We start from the raw sequence: 14,826 nt of genomic DNA on the forward strand, positions 1-14,826 counted from the left end.
CTTCCTTCCTTCCTTCCTTCCTTCCTTCCTTCCTTCCTTCCTTCCTTCCTTCCTTCCTTCCTTCCTTCCTTCCTTCCTTTTTTCCTTCCTTCCTTCCTTCCTTCCTTCCTTCCTTCCTCCCTCCCTCCCTCCCTCCCTCCCTCCCTCCCTCCCTCCCTCCCTCCCTCCCTCCCTCCCTCCCTCCCTCACACACGCATGAATATCGCTGTGCAGCCTGCCTGGGGGTTTGTTTTTACCACAGCTATATGTGACTTGCAGATAACCCAGCTTTCAAGGAGCGGGAAAACGCTAGATGAAATTTTGAGATGGCTGCGATATGCTGTTTGTGGTGAAGGCACCTGTCATGCGTGTCAGTAGTGGAATCCTGCTTATGGATGTGGTGAGCGCTGTGTGTATGTATCTGCTTCATTGCAAGATGTAATGCAGCACACTTCGAAGGCAGGTGTCATATGCGCGGCTAGATGTTCGGCTAGATACGGGACTACATGCTCGAATGTAATCGAGCAAGTCCTGATCAGAAGGACGTTCTGCATCCTTTTACTGTCATCAACATTTTTTTCCTTATAAATAACATCAGGAGAGAGGGAAGAAAGGTCGCCACTGCATCTGTCTGCGCGAATAGCTGTCATGGTGAAAGTTGTTTTTAATCTACACAATCTACGCAAGGTGTGTTTAATCTACACAACTTCGAATGGAAGGTTTATTTTCAAGCATTTCGCCCAACGTAAGCCAAGCACGAGGTCAGAGGAAAATTTGTATCTTTTGTAAGGCCGGTAGGTTCCCGGTGGCACTGGGAATCGAACCGCGCACCTCCTTCGCGTGACCACGAGGCCTCCGCTCAAACCACTAGGCCATCGCTCAGGTAGAGCGCTGGTATGTGACCTAAGGCAATGGGCTGTAATGAGAACAAGCTGGTGAAAAGTTTCTGTATCAGTTTTTCAACTGGAGGTTGTAAAAGGCGTTCAAGTAAAATACTCCAGTCTCCAAAGTCTCACCTTATATTACGAAAGTTCTGATGTTTTTGCAGACGTGCTAAGTTTTCCGAGCCTTTACTGCGCAAAATATTCTGTGAGCTTAAATTCATGCGAAAAAGAAACAAAAAACAGATGAGCAAAGTTTTATAGTGAACATGCAGGTGGAAATGAAGCAATTTCATGGGCTTTAATGATTTGCTCCATTTGTTGTTCATTCATACGCGGAAAATAAAATTTCGTGTCTTTGAAATCTTTTATCAGGTAAAACAACACATAATTAATCAGAACGGCTTCATAATAAGTGCTATTAGTAAGCTGTTAGTAGTCAAACGCGACCCACATTTAACATCAATTTTTGGTTTCTTAAGCCAACAAGCATTTCAGGTTCCTCAGTGCCTGCATGCAAAACGCCCAGCCCGCGCCAATGACGGTGAGCAAGGTAACATCCATAGAGACATAGCGATCAGGTCTAGACACGACGTATCTATGATCAATGACAGCCGTTTCATTAGTCCTGAAACGAGCGCACGTAATGGATTCCGATGGGGCGGCGGAGCATTATGAGCGATTAAGGCCCACTCCCGGCCAGTCTGCATATCCCGAGAGTGCGCGGGCTCCTCGACTCCTCGTGTTGCTCTGCCAAGCGAGCGCGTGCGTCTGAGTGCGCTGAGCAGGAGAGCAGAGCGAGCGACGGCGGGAGGAAACAGCTGAGAGACGCCGTGAGAGCGAGGGCAAGCATAACCTCCGCCTGGCTCTTGCCGCGTCCCATTGGACGGCTGTCGCGGGAGGCGGAAGTGACGCGCGTCGCCCGGGAGTTTTCCGGTGCCTTCTAAAAGAGAGCTCCGCTGGCCGCATGGTGCAGCTGCTCGGCAGCGAGGGCTCTGTCGATCGCTGCTCGCCGAGGGCGCAACAGCACCACGAACGCAAGCGAGTCTCGACTCTTGTATGCGCCTCGCGCGACGCGCGGAGGCGTGGTGCCTTTTAGCGTAGCGTTGCTATAGCCGCTCGCTCGGTAGCGAGGAGGAGCTCAGTTGTGAAGCGGGCGAACTCGTTGAGGTCGCTCTTCTGGACATTCGTGGAGGTCAAAGAACATCCGACGGACCGAAAGGGACGCTCGTTCTGCTGCATTTCGCCGATTTGCTTTCAGGACTTTTATCTTTGTCTCTTCGGCGCCTTTTGGTTTGTAAGGGTTTTCTGGCGCGGCATTGAAGACGGTGACGTGCCACAGATTGGAAAACACAGTCCTCTCGAAAAAAAAAGTGCCCTCCAGCAGGCGCCTAAGCTGCTAAAACGTCAGCTGCATTCTGGTGTCATCGTCGTCGCGAGAAGCCAGAACATCCGGCCCCAGACACGGGGAACCGGCAAGTTTTCCCATCACCCGACGTGCAAGTGTGAAAAACATCGGTGCTTGTCAACACCTGTGTCAACAAAGAGCGCCATCGAGGGATATTCCTCAGTGACGTGCTTTCGGAGCTCGTGTGTGCGTGGCGCGGCTCTTGTGGGGGCAGTGGTGCTGCGAGAGAAACTGCCTTCTTTCGTCAAAGTGACAGCGGCCCCACTACAGCAGTCTTCTTCTTGGGGACGGCTGCAGTGCACATTGCTGGGTGTCAGAAGTGCTACTGGGAGAAAACAGTGATTAGTGTTTTGAACATCGGGGGAAGCCTCTAAATTAGGAGCCCACAAATTGCGCGAAACAACGCTTTTATTCTTCAAGGAGTACCAAGGCGCCTTTGAAAAAAGTTCTTGCTGAAAGAGTGCAGGAGGAGTTGCTACACTGGTGCCATCGATCAGAAACGTGGCTGCTGGTTCTGTGTCAAGATGCTTTCTTAGTGAGTGAAGCTCCGCAGGGAAGCAAGTGACGAAGCTCTTTTGCAGCAGATGTTACCGCTGTCACAGAAACTACAGCTCTGGTTGCCGTACTTCAACAAGCTGAAGTAGCAGTGAGAGTGCTGGCAGAGCAACAAGCGGCCAGCAGCATTGGCAAACGGTGCTCGACGCCCACAGTGCCGACACGTCTCGAACGGATGTGCTCTGCTCCGCTCGGCGGACGGTAGCCACGGCCGGCGTGTTGAGCAGAGTCGGAGGCGTCACGAACTCGCGCCTGGCTGCGGCGTCCGCGGCCGGCCCCAAGCTGTCTCGGGGCGGCCTGTGCTGCGTGCACGAGGGGACTACCACCGACGACGAAGAGGCGGACGACGTGGCGCGGTCCGCGGGTGGGCGGCCGCCCCCGACCCAGGCCAAGGTGGCGCGCTTCCACGAGCTCAGGCGCCAGGCCTCGGCCTCGGCCAAGGCGTCACCCGAGCAACGAAAGAGAGAGGCCTCGCCCCCCCTCTGCCATGTCGAACTGCGGGGAAGAAAAGTGGTCAAGAAGTCCTCGCCGGACAACAAGGTGAGCTGGAGCTTCACTTCTTCTTGCACACAACGAGCCACTGCCGCGGTGGCCAGTCATAAGCAGACTATTCTTGCCCACTTGATTTGCACACTACACTCTTGCGCTTCGTCTGACTGGTCAACCGTAGACGCCTTGCCAGAACGAAAGAAATAATAAAACCAGAATGAGTAAGCCGTCAGGTTGCTTGTGGAGTCCTGTCATTCATTTTACATCGGCATGCTCTTCTGCGGTATGCTTGATCTTGGATGAAATGTGCGAAAGAGCAGACAAATTGAGGTGGCAGGGTCTCCAGTTGGGCTTTTTTTTTTTTGTAGATGCAAAAAACTTCAGTCAGCTACAGGGCACTGAAAACGCATTCCTGCGAACCTTAAAAGAACTGTCCGTCAGCAAAGAAGCACCACTGGACATGTCATAATCATCACCAGTCTAGCAGCCGTTCACTGCAATACAAAGGCTTCTCCCATCGACCTCCAATAAACACTCTCCTGTGCCACCGGCGCCTTCCATATCTATGCCAATTTTTTTATCCCCTCTGTCAACCTGACTATGTGTCATCCTCTTCTACCTTTGCGTTCTCATAAAATCCACTCCCTTACATTGAGAGACTATCGAGTGTAAGTTTTGCGCATTGAGTGCCCTGCCCATCTCCATTTCTTCTTCTCGGTTACATCGATGGCATAATTAACCCTCATTTTTTGTCTAGGCTACTTTTCTCTCTTCATTCTGCTCGCGTGGGTCTCGCTAAATCTGTCAAACGCAAGCGTCCAAGGATTTTATGAAACGCGATTTGAAGACGCATTCCAGGTGTGTAGGCGAGTTTTATTGGCTTTTTTTAGGCAGATGGGATAACAACAACGCAAATTTGAGAGAGATTTATATGCAAAACAGTGTGTCAAAACACTGAGCATCGACAGTATCATTGCAACCGCCGCTTTCTGAATTAGTGCTCCTGCCACCTTTCTTTTTCGAGCTTCAATAATCTGAGGTCACTGCTTGTAAGTACGGGACTCATTTTGGTTTGCACTTGCTACGCACCACTCACAAATTCTTCAATGCCCCAAACATCGCAAATCAGCGACTTTTATCGTTTCTGGCAGTTAAAGAACAAAGTTTGATAGCTGATGCACGTCTTCTTATCTGCGTCTGCTTTTATGGTTTAGCTGCCTGCTCATACTTTAAAGTACTTTGCTTGCAATGCTTTTCACGACGAAAGAAGTATGATGCGTTTTCTGTAGGCATCTGTGCCCGGGTTAGGAATAACTCCCCTTGACGTACAGGCTAAAGTGTACTCACGGATCTTCTTACTGCGACAGAGTACGTTGCTGTTTGTCCGAGCTGCATCTTTGGAGCCCATACAAAGGCACTTATTGCTGCACTCTAAACAGAAAAAAGTAAAGAGGGAGTACTCTATCCTCTTGCGCACTCCATTCTCATAAAAGGGGGCGCGCTAGAGAACACCTTACTCCTTTTTTACCCCCACTTTGGCGTATTCGGGGTAAGAGTGTGAGAGCCAATCTGGAAATTTTGCGCATGTTCCCTTTACGGACTGCATTGACTACTATTCGGATGCAGGCACCAGTTTGAGCTTCCATTCGGAACGAGCGGAATACTTTCCCGGTCATGCTGCATTGACTGAATGAATGATTTATGGGGTAGGATGAAAAACTTAGTAACAAAACGTATACAGTAACCTACGAGCTTACCCGCTTCGCCACAGTATCGGTGGCAGCCAATTTAGTGAAAAAAAAAAAAGAAACATAGATCTGGGAGGAAGCAAATGGGTTTAAAGATTTATAAAACAAATCAATTAAAACGGTTCAATCATCATCGGCGTCTCCGAACCCAGTAAACGCGACGAGCAGCGGGGTTCCTCTGCAAATTTTGTCTTGAGATGTCCCGGCGCCATTGACGGAATCGATAGGTTCAGCTAGGAACGATTGCGTATAGGGTAGTGCAATTTTTATTGCAGTCTTTTGTTTTTGTGTAAAGACCGCCGTCACGGATAAAGGGCACACGGCTTCGTAGGGCTAAGTTCAGGCGCACGTCCATTTCTCTGCGTTGCTGTGCAACGCTTAACGAGCAGAGGCAACCGAGCGAAGAAACATCATTTAGAAACAGATCACCCGTCAGCAGAGCGCTTTGTTTGCTCTGCATTTACCGCTTCCTTCGAACACACGCCGCAGCTATAGACGAGTCTCCCCCACGCAACCCTCCACGTCTGGTCGTTTTGAGCCCGTTTCCCTCGCCCTCACTTTCATGTCTTGGGTCGCGTGCACCTCGAACTTTGTTTTGACGACCACGACGACGAGGGTGCGGAAGGAAAAACGTAGAATTGCGGTCTGTCAAAAGCATCTGAACTGCAGTGTTTCGTTGTTCTTAGAACATCTTGATTGTACTAATCTGTCTCGTTATAAGGCTTATGTGATTGTTGTTTCCAGCTCGGGCTTTTATCGTTCGTGCACCATGGCTTTTCGTTGGCGGCACATGCTGAGAGCATGAGGTGTGTTTTTTGCTGTCAGTTTATGGCATAATAGTTCAAGTACGGGCGTTCAGTTCCCCAAATTTTGTGGCGAATAATAAATAAAATTCTATTCATTTCATTTCTTCCAGCCATGGCACCCCATTCCCTTTCGATTGACCCTGATGTAGGCGGGAACTACTCCAATTAAAAGGGGAATACATCATACAAAAGTTACAGTACCTCCCGTAGTCGGAAGTCAAATTATGGTTGGTTACAAATTATGAATGGTAACTCCTGGGCACTGTTATTATTGACCCGCCCTACATAGGGTCATTCCTTCACCGATGTCCAGAAATGGGAAAAGAAATGCTCGTGTTGACAGAAATTGTGTTTCACGAGTTTTCAGGCAGCCTAGCAATTTCAACCATTCTAGGAACTACGTTAACAGTACGTAGATGTATTGCCTTTCTGGCTGAAGTATCAAAAAGGAAATTCGTTGACTAAACATATGACACCGTGAAAAGTACATCAGAGGATAGATATTAGGCGGGTAGCGGTCAACGTTAAGCTGGTTAAACAACTCCGAAGTAGCAACTTTGGAAGTAGAGGCTAGAACATACGGCATCATTGGTATTCTCTGCGGCCATTGAGTGACGCACTTGTTCCCGTCTCCTTCCCTTTTGACGCCAATTCACTCTCCACGCCGCTAGCGTTACGCTCTTCCAGAGAATGCCTGCTAAGGTGAGCTCATTGAGTCAGTAAAATTAACGTCTTCAAATTCAGAGGTCAGAGCTTCAAACTCGACCAGTAGCGCATGTTTTCTTTGTGTTAGCCGGCGGCTGTTGACGGTAAACATTTTCGGGTGAAAGCATGTGGGAATTGCTAGAGTTTATGATAGATTGGCTGCAGCACACTTGATTGAGCGCATTTAAATTTCGAGCCCCAAAATCTTCTGCAACTATTATAGAGCAACGTCGTTCGAAAATTATCTTTATTACAATCTATCGCTTTGTTCGTTTTTTTTTACTCTGTTCACATATATTTCAGGTATGAGTGTTTAATAATTGGCCCGGCCATTTGTATGTACCCTTCAGGAACGATTTTTTACCACCCGTTCTTTTCATCAGCAACACGAACAGTGTCTGTAACAGAGGAGGCAAAACATATTACATCCCGTGTACGCACTAGACGGTAGATCTAGAAATACCGAAGGGGAAAGATTCAGCTGGGAGGTTATTGGCTTCAGTTGGTAGTGTATTTGTCAATCAACAGCACGTTTTGTAATTCAAGTAGGGCGCTGCCTTGCAACGCGCTTTGCCGTCGTCTGCCGTATACGGTGCCGACACCCAGGAATGAAGATAACCGCAGGAACAGTGTGACGTCAATTTCTCTTCTCCTCGTTCTCTTTCTCGATACCCGCTGCGGTTATCCACCCGCCCTGCATTTCCCGAGAGAGAGGGTGTATAAGAGGGCGAGAGAGGAAGCCATGTGTCAACAGATGGAATGAGCCGACTGCTGCATAAGAGGGCGATCGAAAAGCTAGTTCCGGCACCCGTCGCTTCTCCTAATAAGAGAATGAGTGGCGAGACACTGGTCTCTTGCTTGTCTTTCCTCCGCTGGTTTTTTTTTTTATTTCGTTCCATCATTTGTGGAGTGAGCAGGCTGCAGTTACTGAGATGTTGACGCAGTCGCTAGGGCTGTTTTGCCGTCAGCCGCGTCCCAAGCGTTTTGACCCAAAAGGAGAAAAAGAAATTCCATTCACCCTCGTTGCGTCTTCTATGATGTCGAAACTGAATATAAATATTTTTCTCCACAGAGCTTGACAATTTCGTAACCCCCACGCACACACAAAACGCCAAAAGTGAAAAATAAAGTATTTGCACGCATGGATACCTAGCACCACTATATATGAGTGAAAGTTGCTCGGAACTTCTGTTCATATTTTGCTGAAAAGGGGGAAGAAGCAATACTCATTGCCAGTTAATAGTCAGAAATATAAACCAGAGCTATAATAGTACAGTAATGACACCAAAAGTTTTAAAGCAGCTGCTTTCAGATTTTCATTCAAGAATAGTACCGAGACAGACGCACAGAAAGTGAGAATTTCAGCAAACAAAATAACATGGCTAAGATGCAACCATGTTGTTTCAGAACGTTATTTCTATCTACGTATAATATTACCTAAGTACCTGAAGCCATTAGTGAGATGCCCTTTCAGTTATTAGGTGGCTAGCCTTAAACAATGTTTTTTTTTTTTATCTGGGTAAAGTATGCTCTTAGTTATTTGTAATTCGTTAGTAAACTACAGCTGTACACACTGTGGAAGACAACGGGCCCGTAAGTGTTCAAACACATACACGTGGTGCACGAGCGCGGGAGAGGACACACAGTACTGTTTATACGCGAAGATGAAACCATATACCTAGGCCCAAAAAAGATATTTTATGAAAGAGGTGACGCTGAACACGAATGGCATTCCACAGCTCCGCAAGTGAACCAGTTCGTAATAAGTCTTAACTCTCAGGGGAAGAATAATGCGAACATTTTAGTTTCTGAAAAGCAGATGCTTGCCATCCAGTATAAATGGAAAGGAAACGTTAAAGAAAATATACACCGAATAGAGCAAACAAAATAATTCAGGATGCTCTAAACTATCATGACTGATGACGCTGACCGGAACCAGCCCCGCGGGAGGCACGCTAAATCAGATAGCGCGAGTGCTATAGCCGCCGATCCATCTTCAGAATGGAGTGCCCTCGTTGTTATTCTCCCCCTATCTCTATCTAAAAAATAAAAAAAGGCGAAAAGAAAACTCGCCCCCTAAGTGTGGGTGCACTACATCGCTCCTGCGGCTCATGCAGGTTTAATAACTATGCCGACACCGATTCAACACTTCGCCGCACGGGATTCGACAGCATCTGACGTCTTTAACAGCCAACACAGCACCCGAGCAATGAAGGAAAACTTCGCCGCGCTTGGCTAGTGCGTCAACGCCAAATAAACTTTTGGTAGTGTCCCACGCTGTCTGCATGTATGCAAAGCCAGTCATTGATAGCGTTACCTGTGTGCGAGGTGAGGCGCTGGCTTTTTGTCGATCCGGGCGGAGTCTTTGTTGCCAGGTGTTAGTGTGAGGAAGCCGGTGTTGTCTCGTCCTTTTCGGCGCTGTTCACGTTATCTTTTCGACAATACGCATCCGGTTATCGCAAACACGCATGAAAAGGGTCACATGAAAAGCTTTTCAGCAGCGAAGGCGAACAAAAGGAGCCTCTCGAACACATCCGCTTTCAGCCGTTCCTTAAATAGTATTTGTGTATTTATCGTGTGTTCCTGTAAAGGGAAGGAAAATATCTAACAAAAATTTCAGAGATTTGAACAAACCAGTCGTAAAGTCTGCGCTCAAAGCTGAAAGTTAAAAAAGATTCTTTTGTATGGTTTTATCCGGGCTTGACGTCCCAAAGCGACTCAGGCTATGAGGGACGCCGTTGTGAACGGCTCCGGAAATTTCGACCTCCTGGGGTTCTTTAACGTGCACTGACATTTTACAGCACGCGGGCCTCTGGCATTTCGCCTTCATTGAAATCCAACCGTCGCAGCCGGGATCGAACCTGCGTCTTTCGAGTCAGCAGCCGAGTGCCGTAACCAATGAGCCACCACAAGAAATTGTTGCCGGCCTTTTATTACCTCTCTTTTATGATATATGACATACTATAAGCGAAAGCAGGAAGAGAAAGGTACAGCCACTCGTGATTAACATTGTTCGGTAAATTTGAAGAATTTATTTATCCAATGGAGCAAGCTTCCTCATTCATCATTCTTTGTTTCTGTGGTTGAGTCGATTGCATTTCAATGCCATAACATACAATGGCTATTTGGCGTGTAGCTTGCCTTGTGTTCATAAGTGTGCGATAAAACTATGGCTGTGAGAATGCCATTTCCAGCCCTACCCGTATTACTTGGAACTACTCCACAAGTATAGATGTCGCAATAACAAACCTTAACGACTCGGGATATACAGCAGGGGTTTTGACATGTGATCTTAGTGATCATCAGCCGATTTACATCGCCACCCAATGTTTATTCAGAAAAGATAAGGATAGAACTCGTAATTTTGAGCACAGGATCATATGCGACAACTCACTGACTAAGTTTAGAGTATTGATCGAGCAAGCAGATTGGACTGAAGTGTATTCAGAACAAAATCCGGACAAAGCATACGACCTATTTCTGGACACCTTTCTATACTGCTACAATGATGCTTTTCCGTTACAAAGTGCAAAAGTGCAGAAACGTAAAAGTAGGAAGCCTTGGTTTAGTGCAGGGCTTTATAAAAGAATAAAACAAAAGAACACAATGTTTCATAAATTTCTTGCCAGTAAGGATTATGGCTTATTTCTTGAGTTTAGGCGCTTTCGAAACAAATTAAATAGCGACGTAAAGAAAAAAAAAGACTACTATGAGTCACTATTCTCCCGAATAAGATCGGACCCAAGAAAAATATGGAAAGAAGTTAATTTCATAACAGGGAAAAGTTAAGGTAGCAGTGCACCTCAACAAATGAAAATTAATAACATCGTTTTCGAAGGTCAACCCTTAGCGGATGCGATAAATGAATACTTTGTGCATGCAGCAATGCCCGCAACAGGCCAGGTTGAAAATGACTGTAACTATGATGAAACTAGTCAAATTAATTCTCTTGTGCTGTTTGATGTTACTCCAGCTGAGGTCGCCAGATTTATAAAGGAATTAAAAGCCACTGCTTCGAGTGGATATGACGAAATTAAGGTAGCGCCAATAAAGGAAGTCTCGTCTGTAATTAGTCCAATACTTGCGTTCCTAATAAACCTATCGTTTCTGACTGGAATCTTCCCACAGAAACTGAAGGTGGCGAAAGTAGCCTCCGTTCATAAGGGTGGTTCTACAAATGATATCTCAAATTACCGACCAATTTCGGTCCTGCCCGCATTTTCAAAAATTTATGAAAAGTGCATTCACAAGCGCCTTACAACATACCTTAACAAATACAATATACTTTCGCCATCTCAATACGGTTTTCAGAAAAACAAGACGCCAGAAGAAGCCCTCGTAAAAGTTAGAACTCATATTATTAACAATCTTGACAGGAGGCTGTATACCCTATGTATCTTCCTCGATTTACGGAAAGCCTTTAATTCGGTGAATCACGATATCATGCTTAGGAAATTGAACAGATGTGTCATTAGAGGCATTACCTTAAATCTTTTCCAGAGTTTCTTGTCAATGAGGCAACAGTACGTTACCTTGAACAACGTATGTTCCCAGAAACTACTTATAAAAGCAGGTGTCCCACAAGGTTCGATACTGGGGCCAGTACTATTTCTAATAAGGGAGTAATTACTCATTGGCATCCACCCAAGCGCAGCCATACGGCTACATAGGAAAGCTATACATTTCCGGCACATTTCCCGGGTTTCCTCTCACCATCTTGCCAGTCTTCCTATTACCAGGCCGCGCACATCGTTTACAGACGTCATTGACGCACATCCCGCCATTCTGCCGTCCCAGTTTACACCCGCCTCTAGACCGTCCTCGCTACTTTGGAGCCTGCACAATCCCCGTGTGCTTATTTCGATACCTGGCATCAGGAAGAAGATAGACTTATCGCCGACAGAACTACAACAAGTCATCCTTGAATATTTACATGAGCACCATGCAAACCGGGTGCACGTTTACACCGGCGGCTCAGTGAACCCTATCTCTTCTTCTGGCTCCGTCGTCATACCCGCAAGCACTACAGAAATTAGAGTTAGGACAGGTCACCGCACTTCTTCGACGGGTGCAGAACTCACCGCTCTTCGTGTCGCCATTGAATACATCAGTCAGCAGCGCCCTCAGCGGTGGTCTATTTTCACCGATTCGAAAGCTGCCCTCCAAGGCTTACAAGCTGCTCTTCGCCGTGGAGCCCATGAACAACTGGTCGCAGAAATTCGACAGCTACATCACTCTGCCATCAACAAAGGACATGACATTATCTACCAATGGCTACCGGGGCACAGCGGCATAGCAGGTAATCACCGCGCGGATGAGGTCGCGCGAACTGCTCACGACGACGGCGATTTTGTGTCGATCCCCATTTCGAGATCGGATGCAGCGAGCAGGCTTCGCGCACTTGCGCGGGGCATCACGCTTGCCGCGTGGAATTCCGGCCAATTTTGCAATTCCCGTTTACAATCTTTGGACCCAGATCTGAAGCTCCGGCTACCATCAGGCCTACCACGACGAGAAGAAACTTTGCTGTGTCGCCTCTGGCTTGGTGTAGCTTCACCAACCACTACTCATTCTTAATCGGTATGGCTGATAGTCCTGCATGTTCCATCTGCGGGCATGACGAGACCATAACCCACATTCTTTGTGACTGCCCTGCCTAAACCACCGAAAGGCAGTCTCTCAGCCGTGCGCTGGAGCGCCTAGATCCGCGCCCTTTCACGGAAATGAAGATTCTCGGCCACTGGCCGCGGCGGTCGTCGGCGGAGAAGGCCTGCAAGGCACTGCTCCGCTTCTTGAGAACTTCTAGCCTGCACGATAGGCTATGACGTTAACGAACAGTGACGTGTTATAGTGACTTCAATTTTCTGTTACTCTCCTTTCTCTTCATTTTTTTTTTATCCCCTCACCCCCTTCCCCCCGTGTAGGGTAGCAAACCGATTATTCTTTCGGTTAACCTCCCTGCCTTTCCTCTTCTATATCCTCCTCCTCCTCCTATACAGCTTCCTCAGAAGCTGAGTAATTACTCCCTTATTACAAATTTACTCCACCTTGGGGGATTCCCCTAAACATTTGACCAACCCAGTACTATTTCTGTTATACATTAATGATATCACTGAGCTAAAACACGCACCTGAAATCACGTTGTTTGCTGATGACACAAGTATATATTTTACAGGCACAACCATCCAAGAAATAAGAAATGAAGCTAATGATTATCTGCTAGAACTGTCCCGGTGGCTAGAAAAAAATAAGTTGCAGCTCAATGCACAAAAAACTAAATACATAGTATTCATACCCATCAATAAGAATGCATGTGATAATATCGATATTAAATTTGAAGACCATTACTTGGAGAAAGTGCAGACGCAAAAGTTTCTTGGAATATGGTTTCACGAACATTTGTCATGGACTTATCATGTAGATCATTTAATTTCGGAACTCGCGCGCTCTGTTGGATGTTTAAGTAAAGTGGCCCATATCTTACCTCTTTGGCTGAAGAGATCAATGTACTACACTTTATTCTATTCCAAACTGCTCTATGGTATGCTAGTATGGGGTACGACCACCAAAGGGAGTTATGAGAGAATATTAGTTCTGCAGAAGCGCGTACTTCGGATATTAGAGAATTACAAAGGTCAAGTAAGAAACTTGCCTACGCAACCACTTTTCTTCAAACATAATATCCTTCCAGTTAAAAAAGTGTACAATTTCCGGATAATGCAACTAATATAGAAAAAACAGCTATATGCCGATAACGTCCAGCATGCCTCCATGAGATATGAAATCAGGAATCGTAAGAGAAAGGTACAAAAATTCAGAACGAACTATGGCAAACAGGCTATGTACTATCAAATAGTTAGAATGCTTAACATACACGAATCTTATGTTGACTTCAGCCAACCATTCAGAGCCTTCAAACGAAATTATCGAGCATTCCTATTGTCCTGAAATGTAATTTTAGAACCATAAATGCATTACAAATACAGTAAACATCTTCTGCATGGCTATCACGCATTTGCAACTATTATCCTGATTTTGTTCTTTTGTTTCCCTTTCGTACTGCTCTTTGTTGGACTGTGGTATACGCTAGTACTCAATTCTGCTCAATTGTGTTATTAGAAACTTGCAGTTTGTACGCAACGTACGGAAGTTATGGCTTAGTTTCTTTTCATGTGTACATGGATGCATATGTACCGTCATTCCTGCTCAAAACTTTCGATCTGCACTTTAGTTATATTGCTGCATTGTACTGTGTATTTCTCGTATTCATTGTGTTGTAATTGAAAAGCGTCAACATGTTATCCTATTCCAACCGCGTACATGCTTAAATTCAGAAAATGTGTGTCTGCTGCTGCAGGCTGTAACTAATGTGAGGGGGCTAAGGCCTCGTCAGGCTTCCAAGCCTTTAGACTTACGCCACCCGCTGGGATTCATCTGTATTTTTTCCTGCAAATAAAAAGCCAATTCAATCCAATTCAGTTCAAAACGCGGGCACGAAACATAGCGGATCGCAAAAGACAGCATACTAAGGATTCCAAAATTATGAACTCGATCCCCTTGAGGTGGAACTGAGCCTTCTGTAGTTAGTATATTATTCTCAGTCGTCTACACGAACCTTTGTGCAATTTCGGCAGCTTTTCATGGAACGCCTCGAGCTTCATAAAAATGTGACATCATTGAAGAACAAAAGAACCGTCAACGAGTGGCTTGCAAAAAAAATAGCGCAAAAAGAAAGAAAATATGGCAGCCAGCGCTGACAGCAATGATTGCTTGGCCGTTACAGCGGGCACTTGAATCCTGCAGAAACAGGCTTTAAGGTTCCAAAGAGCTGCGCAGTTGTTGATATTGTAGCAGTAACAGCGGCCTCACGCGGTAGGAGCAGTCCCAGCCGCCGATGAAAAGGACGCCGAAGTTCCGCCGAATGAAGCTCGACTCTTGTGCCAGTTGCACGCTCCTCTCTTCGGCACGCCATCTTACATTCTAACACTCCGGCCAGTAAACTAATCACTTCTTTCATCGCACCGGCCTCATACTTTTCGGGTGCAACAATATCACTGATTTTGATGTTATACGCCAGGCAAAATCGGAGTTACACAACAGGCATAAGAATCTTTTTGAACTTTACATTTCTAAAAGAAATAATCTCCACTGTTATATAATCGTCCTCTTTACGTTTGTGTGATGCTCACTTGAAGACAGCTTTTCAACCCATTTTCTTGCAGTACGGCAAGTCGGTTACCGTAGGCGAGAACATC

General features: G+C 46.2%; 1 protein-coding gene across 1 annotated transcript in view; it reads left to right on the forward strand.

Moving 5' to 3' along the window:
• The first annotated feature begins 2,907 nt into the window (after nt 1-2,907).
• LOC149341700 (phosrestin-2-like) overlaps nt 2,908-14,826 on the forward strand; it is a 253,800-nt gene continuing 241,881 nt past the window's right edge. Inside the window, exon 1 of the mRNA XM_089543866.1 lies at nt 2,908-3,363. The gene's annotated coding sequence lies outside the window, so the exon portion shown is untranslated. The remainder of the gene's footprint in view (nt 3,364-14,826) is intronic.

This window comes from Amblyomma mixtum, chromosome 5 (genome assembly GCF_055824585.1).
Source record: "Amblyomma mixtum isolate Tamu chromosome 5, ASM5582458v1, whole genome shotgun sequence".
Classification (NCBI taxonomy): domain Eukaryota; kingdom Metazoa; phylum Arthropoda; class Arachnida; order Ixodida; family Ixodidae; genus Amblyomma; species Amblyomma mixtum.